The sequence below is a fragment of the Suncus etruscus genome, chromosome 1, assembly GCF_024139225.1.
Source record: "Suncus etruscus isolate mSunEtr1 chromosome 1, mSunEtr1.pri.cur, whole genome shotgun sequence".
NCBI lineage: Eukaryota > Metazoa > Chordata > Mammalia > Eulipotyphla > Soricidae > Suncus > Suncus etruscus.
Window position 1 is genome coordinate 55,072,790 of NC_064848.1, and position 15,772 is coordinate 55,088,561.

The following is a 15,772-nucleotide window of genomic DNA, read 5'->3' on the forward strand; positions in this document are numbered from 1 at the left end:
TATTATGATTTACAACAGTTTTCATAACTGGGTTTTAAATATAAAAATTTCAGGACCAATTCTACTACCAATCTCAATTTCCCAGCACCAATGTTCTCAGAGTGCATCCCATTCCACCACCAACCCCCATCCCCATTTTAAATTTTGGTTGTTAAAGTTTGAGTGTCATGATTTCATTGCTGTTGATTCTGGCTTGGATATTTAGTTCTGTCCTTTCTTAACCCCACCAAAGTACTAGAGGCCCTTAGACCCTGTACCTTGTCATTTTGTCATTTTATATTTGTCTATCTTCTCCTTTTAATTTTTTTCTTCTCAGCACAATACTCTGAAGACTAGAGTTTTCTTGACAACCTTTCTTCATACTATTCAATTTTAGTTATATATTTAAAACTATTAGATAAAACTCATGAATTATAGAAAGTATTCTATATATTATATATTTAAAAATTTAAATGCTTATCATTGAGATATACAGTTACAAAATTGTTCATGGTTGATATTTTGTCATATATATTTATTATAATATATGCTAGAGCAATATTGTATATTCTTAAATGAATATATATTTTATGAAAATATTTTAATGCACTGAAAAATTATAGGTAAAAATAATGATGACAAAGACAGTATAAGTCTAATAATCTTTATTAATTCCAAGGAGGATGAACTTAAAATGATCCACAATGAGGTATATTGTGATTAAACTATTGTAAATCAAAAACAAAGAATCTTGAAATTAACATGAAGGAGGTCATGCATGATATGCAAAATATTCTCAATAGGTACATAATAAGATTTCTTTAATTTTAAATTAAATTGTGTGAGTAAAACTAGTAGTTGTTAATCATGAGTTGTAATCATACAATGTTCCAACACCCATTCCTTAAGCAATGATCATTTCCTAGCACCAATTTCCCCAGTTTCCCTCCTATTTATACCTCCAACCCAGTCTGCCTCTACAACCCATACTTTCTTTATCCACTCATCTGCTCTTGCCATTTGGGCGATTTCCATATTCTGATTATTGTGAATAGGGATGCAATGAACATAGATGTGGAGATGCCTTTTCTGTATTGTCTTTTTGGACCTTTAGGGTATATTCCTAGGAGCTGTATTGCTGTGTTATATGGAAGCTCATTTTATATATTTTTGAGATATATCCATATTGTTTTCCAAAAAGGTTATACCAATCTACATTATTGCTAATAGTAAATGAGAGTCCTTTTCTCCCCACTTCTTTTTTTTTTTATTTAAACACCTTGATTACATACATGATTGTGTTTGGGTTTCAGTCATAAAAGGAACACCACCCATCACCAGTGCAACATTCCCATCACCCAAGTCCCAAATCTCCCTCCTCCCCACCCAACCCTCGCCTGTACCCTAAACAGGCTCTACATTTCCCTCATACATTCTCAATATTAGGACAGTTCAAAATGTAGTTATTTCTCTAAATAAACTCATCACTCTGTGTGGTGAGCTTCCTGAGGTGAGCTGGAACTTCCAGCTCTTTTCTCTTTTGTGTCTGAAATTTATTATTGCAAGAATGTCTTTCATTTTTCTTAAAACCCATAGATGAGTGAGACCATTCTGCGTTTTTCTCTCTCTCTCTGACTTATTTCACTCAGCATAATAGATTCTGTGTACATCCATGTATAGGAAAATTTCATGACTTCATCCCTCCTGACAGCTGCATAATATTCCATTGTGTATATGTACCACAGTTTCTTTAGCCATTCGTCTGTTGAAGGGCATCTTGGTTGTTTCCAGAGTCTTGCTATGGTAAATAGTGCTGCAATGAATATAGGTGTAAGGAAGGGATTTTTGTATTGTATTTTTGTGTTTTTAGGGTATATTCCTAGGAGTGGTATAGCTGGATCCTATGGGAGCTCGATTTCCAGTTTTTGGAGGAATCTCCATATTGCTTTCCATAAAGGTTGAACTAGACGGCATTCCCACCAGCAGTGGATAAGGGTTCCTTTCTCTCCACATCCCCGCCAGCACTGTTTGTTCTCATTCTTTGTGATGTGTGCCATTCTCTGTGGTGTGAGGTGGTATCTCATTGTTTTGATTTGCATCTCTCTGATGATTAGTGATGTGGAGCATTTCTTCATGTGTCTTTTGGCCATTTGTATTTCTTCTTTGTCAAAGTGTCTGTTCATTTCTTCTCCCCATTTTTTGATGGGATTAGATGTTTTTTTCTTGTAAATTTCTGTCAGTGCCTTGTATATTTTGGAGATTAGCCCTTTGTCTGATGGGTATTGGGTGAATAGATTCTCCCACTCAGTGGGTGGCTCTTGTATCCAGGGCACTATTTCCTTTGAGGTGCAGAAGCTTCTCAACTTAATATATTCCCATCTGTTAATCTGTTTTCACTTGCTTGGAGAGTGCAGTTTCCTCCTTGAAGATGCCTGAAGTCTCAATGTCCTGGAGAGTTTTGCCTATGTGTTGTTCTATATATCTTATGGTTTGGGGTCGGATATTGAGGTCTTTAATCCATTTGGATTTTACCTTCGTACATGATGTTAGCTGGGGGTCTAAGTTCAATTTTTTGCAAGTGGCTAGCCAGTTGTGCCAACACCACTTGTTGAAGAGGCTTTCCTTGCTCCATTTAGGATTTCCTGCTCCTTTATCAAAAATTAGGTGATTGTATGTCTGGGGAACATTTTCTGAGTATTCAAGCCTATTCCACTGATTTGAGGGTCTGTCCTTATTCCAATACCATGCTGTTTTGATAACTATTGCTTTGTAGTAAATTTTAAAGTTGGGGAAAGTAATTCGTCCCATATTCTTTTTCCCAATGATTGCTTTAGCTATTCTAGGGTGTTTATTGTTCCAAACAAATTTCAAAAGTGCCTGATCTACCTCTTTGAAGAATGTCATAGGTATCTTTAGAGGGATAGCGTTGAATCTGTATAACGTCTTGGGGAGTATTGCCATTTTGATGATGTTAATCCTGCCAATCCATGAGCAGGGTATGTGTTTCCATTTCCGTGTGTCCTCTCTTATTTCTTGGAGCAGAGTTTTATAGTTTTCTTTGTATAGGTCTTTCACATTTTTAGTCAAGTTGATTCCAAGATATTTGAGTTTGAGTGGCACTATTGTGAATGGGGTTGTTTTCTTAATGTCTATTTCTACCTTATTACTATTGGTGTATAGAAAGGCCATTGATTTTTGTGTGTTAATTTTGTAGCCTGCCACCTTGCTATATGAGTCTATTGTTTCTAGAAGCTTTTTGGTAGAGTCTTTAGGGTTTTCTAAGTAGAGCATCATGTCATCTGCAAACAGTGAGAGCTTGACTTCTTCCTTTCCTATCTGGATTCCCTTGATATCTTTTTCTTGCCTAATCGCTATAGCAAGTACTTCCAGTGCTATGTTGAATAGGAGTGGTGAGAGAGGACAGCCTTGTCTTGTGCCAGAATTTAGAGGGAAGGCTTTTAGTTTTTCTCCATTGAGGATAATATTTGCCACTGGCTTGTGGTAGATGGCCTTCACTATATTGAGAAAGGTTCCTTCCATTCCCATCTTGCTGAGAGTTTTGATCAAGAATGGGTGTTGGACCTTGTCAAATGCTTTCTCTGCATCTATTGATATAATCATGTGGTTTTTTATTTTTCTTGTTGTTGATGTTGTGTATTATGTTGATAGACTTACGGATGTTAAACCATCCTTGCATTCCTGGGATGAAACCTACTTGATCGTAGTGGATGATCTTCTTAATGAGGTACTGAATCCTATTTGCCAGGATTTTGTTGAGGATCTTTGCATCTGCATTCATCAGCGATATTGGTCTGTAATTTTCTTTTTTCGTAGCATCTCTGTCTGGTTTAGGTATCAAGGTGATGTTGGCTTCATAAAAGCTATTTGGGAGTGTTTCCACTTGTTCAATTTCATGAAAGAGTCTTGCCAGGATTGGTAGTAGTTCCTCTTGGAAAGTTTGATAGAATTCATTAGTGAATCCATCTGGGCCTGGGCTTTTGTTTTTGGGCAGACTTTTGATTACCATTTTTATTTCATCAATGGTGATGGGGGTGTTTAGATATGCTACATCCTCTTCCTTCAACCGTGGAAGATTATAAGAGTCCAAGAATTTATCCATTTCTTCCAGGTTCTCATTTTTAGTGGCGTAGAGTTTTTCAAAGTAGTTTCTGATTACCCTTTGAATCTCTGTCATATCAGTAGTGATCTCTCCTTTTTCATTCCTAATACAAGTTATCAAGTTTCTCTCTCTCTCTTTCTTTGTTAGGTTTGCCTGTGGTCTATCAATCTTGTTTATTTTTTCGAAGAACCAACTTCTGCTTTCGTTGATTTTTCGATTGTTTTTTGGGTTTCCACTTCGTTGATTTCTGCTCTCAGCTTTGTTATTTCCTTCTGTCTTCCTATTTTTGGGTCCTTTTGTTGAGTACTTTCTAGTTCTATTAGCTGTGTCATTAAGCTACTCAGGTAAGCTCCTTCTTCCTTCCTGATGTGTGCTTGCAAAGCTATAAATTTTCCTCTCAGTACTGCTTTTGCTGTGTCCCATAAGTTCTGATAGTTTGTGTGTTTATTGTCATTTGTTTCCAGGAACCTTTTGATTTCCTTCTTGATTTCATCTCGGACCCACTGGTTATTGAGTATGAGGCTGTTTAACTTCCAGGTGTTAAAGTTTTTCTTCTGAGTCCCTTTGGAATTCACAAATAATTTCAGAGCCTTGTGGTCAGCGAAGGTAGTCTGCAAAATTTCTATCCTCTTGATCTTATGGAGGTATGTTTTATGTGCCAGCATGTAGTCTATCCTGGAGAATGTCCCATGTACATTGGAGAAGAATGTGTATCCAGGTTTCTGGGGATGGAGTGTCCTATATATATCCACTAGGCCTCTTTCTTCCATTTCTCTCCTCAGGTCTAGTATATTCTTGTTGGGTTTCAGTCTGGTTGACCTATCCAGTGTTGACAAAGCAGTGTTAAGGTCCCCCACAATTATTGTGTTGTTATTGATATTGTTTTTCAGATTTGTCAACAGTTGTTTTAAATATTTTGCTGGCCCCTCATTTGGTGCATATATGTTTAGGAGAGTTATTTCTTCCTGCTCTACATACCCCTTGATTAATATAAAATATCCATCTTTGTCCCTTACAACCTTCCTGAGTATAAAGTTTGCATTATCTGATATTAGTATGGGCACTCCAGCTTTTTTATGGGTGTTGTTTGCTTGGATAACTTTTCTCCAGCCTTTTATTTTGAGTCTATGTTTGTTCTGACTATTCAGGTGCGTTTCTTGTAGGCAGCAGAAGGTTGGATTGAGTTTTTTGATCCATTTAGCCACTCTGTGTCTCTTCACTGGTGCATTTAGTCCATTGACGTTGAGAGAAAGAATTGTCCTGGGATTTAATGCCATCTTTATATCGAAATTTGGTGTGTCTTTTGGTCAGTCTTGTCTTAGATTAGGTCTTTCAGTTTTTCTCTTAAGACTGGTTTTGAGTCTGTAAAATTTCTGAGCTGTTTTTTGTCTGTGAAACCATGTATTCTTCCGTCAAACCGGAAAGTGAGTTTTGCTGGGTACAGTATTCTAGGTGAAGCATTCATTTCATTCAGTCTTGTCACAATATCCCACCACTGCTTTCTGGCATTTAGTGTTTCTGGTGACAGGTCTGCTGTAAATCTCAAGGATGCTTGCTTGAATGTAATTTCCCCTTTTGATCTTGCTGTTTTCAGAATTCTGTCTCTATCTGTGGGATTTGTCATTGTGACTAGGGTGTGTCTTGGGTGGTTTTTCTTGGGTCTATTTTGGTTGGTACTCTTCGAGCATGCAGGATTTGATCACATATATTCTTTAGCTCTGGGATTTTCTCTTTAATGATGTTCTTGACCGTTGATTCTTCCTGGAAATTTTCTTCCTGGGTCTCTGGGACTCCAATGATTCTTAAGTTGTTTCTGTTGATCTTATCATAGACCTCTATTTTCATCTGTTCCCATTCTTTGACTAATTTTTCCATTGTCTGTTCATTTGTTTTAAGTTTTTTTTCCAATCTCTCCTGTTGTATGGAATTGTTATGTATCTCATCTTCCAAAGCACCAAGTCTATTCTCAGCTTCTGATACCCTGTCCCAGAGCTTATCCATTTTGTCATTCACTTCGTTTACTGATTTTTTCAGGCCTGTTATTTGACATGTTATTTCAGTTTGGAGTTTTGTGATTTCTGTCTTCATATTTTCTTGATTCTTATTAGTGTTCTGTTCTATTCTATTCATGGTTTCTTTGAGTTCTTTGAGTATATTCCATATTGCTACTCTAAAGTCCTTATCTGAGAGATTGATTAGTTGGTTGGTTGTTAACTAGTCATCAGAATTGTCATCTTCATTCTCTATGTCTGATGTTGGCCTGCGTTGTTTCCCCATTGTCACACTTGTATTGTGGGTTTTTCTATGTGTTGTGGTGGTATTCGTTGGTTATATGATGCAGGCAACACACTTCTCTGGCTCTGCCCTTTCTGGATGGGCCGACTTGCCTCCAAGGTAGGGGAGTCGTCCGTGGATGAAGCCTCACACAGGATCAAATCTTAGGCCCAAGCACGCAGCAGAGAAGACAGTCTGGAGAGAAATTCTTGCTTCTGTGATCCAGCACAGTTCTTAGTGTGGTTTTTTTCTTCTTGTGATGGTGTTCTTTTTTTAGAAAGAGCGCACGGCTGCGTAGTGAAGTGGAGCTAAGTGCCTTCTGGAGCCTCTTTTCAGCCCACTCTCAGGAGGTTCACGCAACAGGATAGCAGAGAGACACGCACAGGCAGCACTCACAGTTTTTCACAGTCGGGTCCCACTGGTCAGGCGTAGTTTTCACTCGCTCGCTGGGCAGCTTCAGAATGCTGTATTTTTGGGGTTCACTTCCCAGGACTCTGAGGAGAGTCACTGGCTCGCTGGGTAGCTTCCGAATGTAGTTTCTTTGGGGTTCGCTTCCCAGGGCTCTGAGGAGAGCTTCCAGAGTTCAGGAAAGACAGAGAAGGGTAGGACAGGGCTCCCTTCCGGTGCTCAGTTTCCTCAGAAGAAGCACAGCTGGGTGGAGACTCTGCAGGTAGAGCAATCAGCACTCTGCCTGGAAACCCCCACATCCAGCCATTTCTTACTCACTCACTGGCTCGCTGGGTAGCTCCCGAATGTAGTTTCTCTGGGGTTTGCTTCCCAGGGCTCTGAGGAGAGCTTCCAGAGTTCAGGAAAGACAGAGAAGAGTAGGACAGGGCTCCCTTCAGGTGCTCAGTTTCTGGTTCGCTGGGTAGCTTCCAAATGTAGTTTCTTTGGGGTTCGCTTCCCAGGGCTCTGAGGAGAGCTTCCAGATTTCAGGAAAGACAGAGAAGGGTAGGACAGGGCCTTCTCCCCACTTCTATGCCACTTCTATAGTTGTTCTTGTTCTTTTTGATGTGTGTCAGTTTCTAGGGTATGAAATGATATCTCATTGATTTTTTTGTTTTTATTTGCTTTTCTTTGATGATTGATGATGTGGAGAATTAATTCATATACCTTTTGGCCATAATAAGTATTTCTTGAGAAAGATTCTGTTCACCTCTTCTTATTTTTTGATGAAATTATATATATATTTTTTTTCTTGTTTAATTATATGAGTATCTTATAAATCTTAGATATTAACTCCTTACCAGATGGCTTTGGGTGAATAGTTTCTCTTTTTTATGGGTAGAATTTGTGGTGCAGAAACTTTTTGGTTTAATGTAGTTCCATTTGTTTATCTTTGCTTTTATTTGCTTGGTGTTTCATCATTGAAGATGCCCTTAGCTTCAATATTATGGAGAGTTATTCCTATTTTCATCTATGTGCTTAATGGTACCAGGTCTAATATCAAGGTCTTTAATCCATTTGACTTGACTTTTATGCACAGAAGACATCTGAGTTCATTTTCTTGTATGTAGTGGTCAGTTTTCCCAGAACCATGGTAAAAGAATCTTTCCTTGTTCCATTTAGCATTTTACTCTTTTTGCAAAAATTGACTTACAGTTATCCTGGAGATCTGTCTCACTATATTCAATTCTATTTCTGTTCTGAAGGCCTGTCTTTATTGCAGTGCTGTACTGTTTTAATTGCTACCTCTTTATAGCAGAGTTTAGTTGTGAAATGTGATGCCTCCCATCTTTTCCCCAAGTTTGCAGTATTTTCTATAAGAATGCCAGAAAAGTTTAATCTATTTCTTTGAGCAAAACAGCATGGATATTCTAATTAGAACTGCACTGAATCTGTGCAATGGTTTGGGGAATATTGTCATTTTAAGAATGTAAATCCTTACAATCCATCAGTGGGATATATTTCCATATTCTTCTGTACAGTTTTATCTTTTAAAGTAGTGTTTTGTAGTTTTTTTTTGTATAGGTCTTTCACTTCTTTAGGTAGGTTGATTCCAAGGTATCTGATTTTCTCAGTCACAATTGTAATAGAATTTTTTTAATTATCATTTTATTCTCTTTTATTATTTGTATATATGACATCCATAGACTATTATTGCATGTTAATTTATAGCTTGTCATTTTGCTTTAAAAACCTATTGTTTCTTAGCACTCTCCAAACAAGTGGAAGCAGAGATAAACAGGATTATATTAAATTGAGAAGCTCTGCACCTCAAAGAAAATAGTGACTAGGATACAAAAGCCTCTCATAGAATGGAAGAAAATATTCACCCAATACCCATCAGACAAGGGGCGAATATTTATGACATGCAATGTACTGACAAAACTTAACAAGAAAAACATCTAACCCCATCAAAAAATGAGGAGAAGAAATGAACAGACACTTCTTCAAAAAAAAAAAATACAAATGGCCAAAGGCACATGAAAAAATGCTCCACATCACTAATCATCAGGGACATGCAAATTAAAACAATAATGAGGTACCAACTCTAGCCTCAGAGACTGGCAAACATCACCGAAGAATAAGAACAATCAGTGCTGGCAGAGATGTGGGGAGAAAGGACGCTCATTTAGTGCTAATGGGAATGCAATCTAGTCCAGCTTTTATGGAAAAAAAGTATGGAGATTTATCAAAAAACCTGAAAACTGAGCTCCCATATGATCCAGCTACACCACTCCTAAAGATATATCCTAGGAACACAAAAACACATTGCAAAAAATGCCTTCTGCACTCCTATATTCATTACAGAACTATTTACAATAACCAGAATCTGGAAACAATCCAGATGCCCAACAACAGATTGATGGCTAAAGAAACTGTAGTACATATACACAATGGAATATTATGCAGCCATCAGGAGAGATGAAGTCACAAAATTTTCATATACATGGATGGACACAGAAACTATTATGCTTAGTGAAATAAGTCAGAGGGAGAGAGATAGTCACAGAACAGTCTCACTCATCTATGGGTTTTAAGAAAAATAAAAGTCATTATTTTAATAATGCCCAGAGATCATAGAAATGAGGGCTGGAAGGACCAACTCACAATATGAAGCTCACCACAAAGAGTGGTGAGTGCAGTTAGAGAAATAATTACACTAACAATTATCATGGCAATGTTAATGAGAGAGAGGGAGAGAGAGACAGAGAGAGAGAAAGAGAGAGAGAGAGTGCCTCTCTCAAATACAGGCAGGGGCTGATAGAGGAGGGAGATGGGGGGAATTGGTGGTGGGAATATTACACTGGTTAAGGGGGGGTGCCATTTTTTATTATATCTAAAACCCAACTACAAACAAGCTTTTAATCATGGTGCTTAAATAAAGATATGTATTACACTTTTATTAAAATAAATAAATATTTATGTATATAATAAAGAACAGACTATACAATTAAGAGTGACTTCCTGAACCCATTTGACAGATGATATAGAAATAATCTACTGTATTTATTCGAGTATAACGCGTACCGATGTACCCCTAATTTTAGATTAAAAATCGGTATAAAATTTTGTTTCACACCAAGTATTGTAATTGATAAAGGAAAAACGTTGAACACATGCGGCCATGATAAAAATCATTTATTGACTACATAAACTGGTATAAACACAATACCATAATAAAATGACCAGTAACAATATTTATTTAAAATGCTTCCAAGTCAGATTCATCATCAGATACACTAAAGAGTTGTTTCCATTCTTCTCGAGTTGATTTTTCATCAGTGACCCAGTTGGCAGGAACATCTGTTTCTCCAATTTCTTCTCTTTCTTCTGAGCCTGAATTCCACAGCAGGTCATCTTCTGTGCCTGTCTTCCACAAACTCTTGCTGATCATTTCTTTTGTTATGTCTTCCCATGATGTTGTAATCCAGGATGTCACGAGAGATAGGCCAGGTTTCTTTTTCTTCTGCAGCCCGGAAAAGGTGCAGTGCGAACTCACAATTTGCCTGCGCCCTCATTGGACCGGCCGCCACTGCCACCCCACCCCAGCCCTCATTTAGAACACCCACCCAAACTTTGATTTTTTTTTTTTGGTAGAAAAATTTGAGCGTTATACTCGAATAAATATGGTAAGTCATGGCATTGGTTCAGTAATTCTTAGTGAATTCACTGAAAAAAATAATAAAAACCTATTGTTTCTAGATGCTTTTATGCAGTCATTAGGATCTTCTAAATAAAGTATTTGCCATTCCCCAAAAACAAGAGCTTTACTTCTTTTTATATATCTGGATGCCCTTGATATCTTTTTTTATTGTTTAATTGCTATGACTATTACTTCCAATATTATAGAAATAAAAGTGATGTGAGTGGGTAACCTTATCTTGTGTCTAATTTTGGAGGGAAGACTTCTATTTTTTCCTCATTGAATATACTTATGGTCTTGTGGTAAATGGCTTTGATTATATTGAGAAAAGTTCTTTCGATTTCTGTCTTGTTATTTTATTTTTATCTGAATGGGTGCTTGATCTTGTCAGATGTTTTCTCTGCATCATTTAATGTGATATTTTGTTATGGTATATTATATTGTTGCATATATGTGAAACTATCCTTATATCCTCAGGTTGGGTCGCAGTGTCTGATTTTTTAATGCATTGTGGGATACTACTTGCTAGTATTTTGTTATGGATCTTTACATCTTAATTTATCGAGAATATTGGCCTGTGATTTCTTTTCTTTGTGATGTCCCATGTTTCTCTTTCTTAAATTTCCTGAAAGAGCCTGAAAAGAATTGACAGTATATCTTCTTTAAAATTTTTAGACATCACTAGTGAATCCATCTTAGCTGGTGCTTTTATTGTTTTGGAGATGACTTTTCGCTACATTTCAATTTCCTTAATAATGATAGGTCTGTTCAGGTATTCAAAATTATCTTGGTTCAACCTGATTCAACCTTGGGAGGTTCTAGGAGTCCAAGATTTTATCCATTGTTCTAAGTTGCATCATTTCATGGTATAGAGGTTTTCAAAGAATCTCTGGTGAGATTTGAATTTCTGCGGTGTCTGTTTATTCTCTTTCATTTGTGATTTAACCCCTTTTATTTGTAATTCAGTTCATTTGGGTTTTCTATTTCTCTTTGCGAGTCTTGCTAATAGTTTATTAATCATGCTCTTTAAAAGTGAAATAATGTAAGCCATCTCCAATATAAAGACAAATAATTAAAACAAAAAATTCATCACAACTTTTCTTCAGAAATCCCCTTAAATTATGACTTGTGTATTTTCCTTTACAAAAACAAAACAAATTAAACATTAACAGTAGTATTCTAAATGTGTCATTACAACTTTGCTTTGTAATATATAACTTTGTTTTATACATTTCACATGATTTAAGATAAATATATATATATATATATATATAATTTTTATGTTTTGTGTTTTATTACATTTTTAAATTGTAGACATGTACAAATATATAATTCTGTGGCATTAATAACTAAAACTAAAAATAACTAAAAATAACTAAAAATAAGCTAAAAATAGAATTACATAGGAGTATAATTTTTACATGCCATTAAAGATGCTTTAAAATTCAATTTAGTCTTATAATTTTGTTCTAAATGTAATCCCCATAGTAACTAAAGTGAAAATTACAATTGATTATGCAAAAAATAAAATTAAATATTTCATTGTGAAAAAATGAACTACATAGGAAAGAATAGAGTAACATGTTATAAATCTCACTTTGAGTCTGAAGGCTAGAATGAAAGAAGGGTACTACTTGTGAAAGTCTCAGATATTAAATCTTTGAAAGAGAATTCAACTTTTTAAATATATTTTTTATTTTAATCATAGTGGCTTACATATCATTGACAATAATATTTTAGGTGCATATTAACATAAAATCAGGGAAATTCCCATCACCAAATTGTCCTCCCTCCACCTCCGTTCCCGTCCTACCTCCCATATCCTCTTCCCTCACCCCTGGGACTGCTAGAAATAGTGGTCCCCTCTGTGCCTAGCTTACTACTTAGAGATTTTACAACTGTTTGGTCATGGTACCTCCATTATATTCCCCTCTAATTGGGAGGTGGGACTAGATAGTTCAAGTTATGTGGTTTTGTTTGAAGAAGAGAAAAGTAATAAACTGGGGAAAAAATCAAATACTCCGAAAATGGGCGGAGTCCCTCTAGAAGCTCTCATCCTAGGTTTGAGAGACAAGGGGAAAAAGAAGGTGAAACACCACAACAGTACAAAAAGTAGTGTCAAATAAAATATCCAGTGAGCACTCCAAAAAACAAAAACAAAGATAATCAAAAACATAAAATCCATGGTATTGAGATAAAAAATGTGGCAGAGCACATAAAGAAAAGAAGAAAATAAATAAATATAAATTGAGACAACAACTTCAATAGCTAAACCAAAACAAAGAAGTTGACAAAAACTAGATAAATAAAAAAATTGTTTTGTGATTTTTGCCTTTTTTTTTCTTCCCTCCTGCACATGCACAGTAAATATTGGGGTCATTCGAAAAGGAATTCCCTTGGTCTAAGAGATACAGGGATTCTCCACCCTTGAAGTATATTGTCATGAGATTAACTATAGACTCCTTTCAGGTTCATTTACTCCCCTTGGTGCTTTTGTGGTATATGGAAGACTTCTGCTTCGTCCTGGGTGATAAAATCAGACCTCTGTATCTAGAGTTCTCGGTATCTGCAGAATTCAACTTTTAAGGGCAAAAACAGATAGGCATTATTGGTTAAAAAGTGGATATTCTCTTCCTCAGTCTTTTTGTTATTTTATTACTCTCAATGAATGGGGTGATTTGGATATATATTTTTTTACTTTCTTGGGCCACACCAGAGATGCTTAGGACTTACTCATAGATCTATCCGTGAGAAGTGATCACTCCTAGAAGTGCTCAGGGGACCAATATGGTGCCATAAATCAAACCTTAGTTATTAGGGTGTAAGTTAAATGCCCTATCCACTGTACTTTATTTCAAGCTCCTGTATAAATATTTCTTAATATTGAGCATGTGTCTTCTTAACTCAGTCTAAAGAATCAAATGCTTCTATATTCAGAAACATTATAAGCTTCAAGAAAGAATGCCAGCAATTATCTTTGAAATTCTGAATGGTTGAGTGACACATAAATTTAGCCATTACGAAAACTACCCCATAAAATTCTTGTCACCCTGTCCATTCCTAAGATACTTCCATTTTTCTCTTTGCATTGACATTATTTCATTTCTGGGCTACACTGGGGGGTATTCAGGGCTTACTTTTTCTTTGAGTTTAGAAATTATTGTTGGTAGTGCTCAGGAGATGATTATGTGGTGATTGGGATTGAACTGGAATTGGCTGCATGCAATCTCTGTAGTACTTCAATGACCCAGTATCAAAGTTATTTCTTTTTCATTGTTCATAATAACACAGAAACTCTCTCTTTAACTATTTCCAGTTAAATAAAATTCTCATGCTTTGTAGGCAAGAATTTTGTTCAAATGTCTCTCAGCTCTAGTCCAATTAATTTCTCACAGTTATTATGAATATGTATGTCATTAAATATTTCTAATTTTTACGTTTGCATTTCAGAACAAATTATTTTTCCCAAATTACTTTATTTAATCACATGGTTACAAGGTTGTTTTTAATACAGCTGGGTTTTTCTTTCACAGTTACAAAGCTGTTTATGCTTAGGTTCAGTCATAGAATGTACAGCACCTTTAACAATGCATATTTTCTGCCACCAATATCTCCAGTTTCCCTCCTACCATCCTCCCTGCACTTTCCCCTGCCTGCCATTGAGGCAGAAATTTTTCTTCTTTCTCTCACTCCTCCTTTTTTCTTTAGACACTGTGGATTACAATATTACTACTGAAAGGGTATTATGCATATCACTTTATCTCCTTTCAGCACTTAGGTCTTGTATTTGTATTGTCATAATGGTCTCCTCTCTTTCCTAACTGCACTCCCCTGATATTTGTGGCAAGCTTCCTACCGTGGGCTGATCTTCCTGGGCCTCATCTTTATTGTCTCTGAGTATTATTGCTACACTATCTTTAAAAAAAAAAATAACCCATTAACGAATGTGGTTATTCTATGTCTATTATTCTCCCTCTGACTCATGTGACTTAGCATAATACTTCCCATATCCGTTCATGAATAAGCATATTACTTGACTTTATTTTCCTAAAGGTTGTATAGTATTCCATGTACCACAGCTTCTTTATCCACTTATTTTGTTTTCAAATCTGGAAGCACTCTAGGTGCTTGGGTGGTTTCAAGATTCTGGCTATTGCGAATCATGCTGTAATGAACATAATAAAGCAGAGGGCTTTTGTGCGTTGTGTTATTGGACTAAGAGGTTATATCCCTGTTTAAATAATAGTAAATATTACACAAATAATAGCATTGTTATTGGTAATATTTATTAAATAATATTAATAATTATTATTACTAGTAATAATTAATCACTAATAATAATGATTGGTATTACTATTAAGTGGAGTAGGCATTTTAAAAATAATTGAAATGGCAGTTTTTTTAGCAGCTGCATAAAATTTCAATGTGTAAGATATACCACAGTTTTAATATCCAGTTATCTGTTTTCAGGCACCTAGAGTGCTTCCAGATTCTGACTATTGTAAGCAGTGTTGCAATGAACACAAGAATGCAAAGGGCATTGGTATATTCCTAGGAGTGGTATTGCTAGATTATTTGTAAGATCAGTTTCCCATTTTTAAAAGAATTTCCATATTGTTTTCCAGAAAGGCTGGACTAAACAACATTTCCACCAGCATTGAATGAGAGTACCTTTTTCTCTTCATTTGTGGCAGGATTGGTTGATCTTGTTCTTTGTGATGTGTGCCAGTCTCTGATGTAAGATGATATCTCATTATTATTTTGATTTGCATCTTCCTGATGATTACTGATGTTGAGCATTTTTTATGTACCTTTTGGCAATCTGTATTTCTCTTTGAGGAAATGTCTGTTCATTTTTCTCCTCATTTTTGGATGAATTATAGCTTATTTTCTTACTAAGCTCCACTAGTATCTTGTATATATTAGATATTAACCCCTTATCAGATGATATTGGGTGAATATTTTCTCATGGATTAAAATCTTTTGAATTATTTATATCTTCAGTTTTATTTCCAACCACTAAGTATCAGATGAGCTTCTAAGATATAGTAATAGAACCTTTAGAACTCACATACTTCTCTAGAAAAAAGTACAAAAAAACTTTTTGGTAAATTTCACCAAAGCCAAAACATTTTAAATCATACAACTGACATAAATGACTTAATTTGAAGATCAGTTTGCATACTTTTTTTGGGGGGTCACACCTGGCAGTGCTCAGGGTACTGACTCTATGCTCAGAAATCGCTCCTAGCAGGCTCAGGGGACCATATGGGATGCCGGGATTCGAACCACCGCCCTTCTGCATGCAA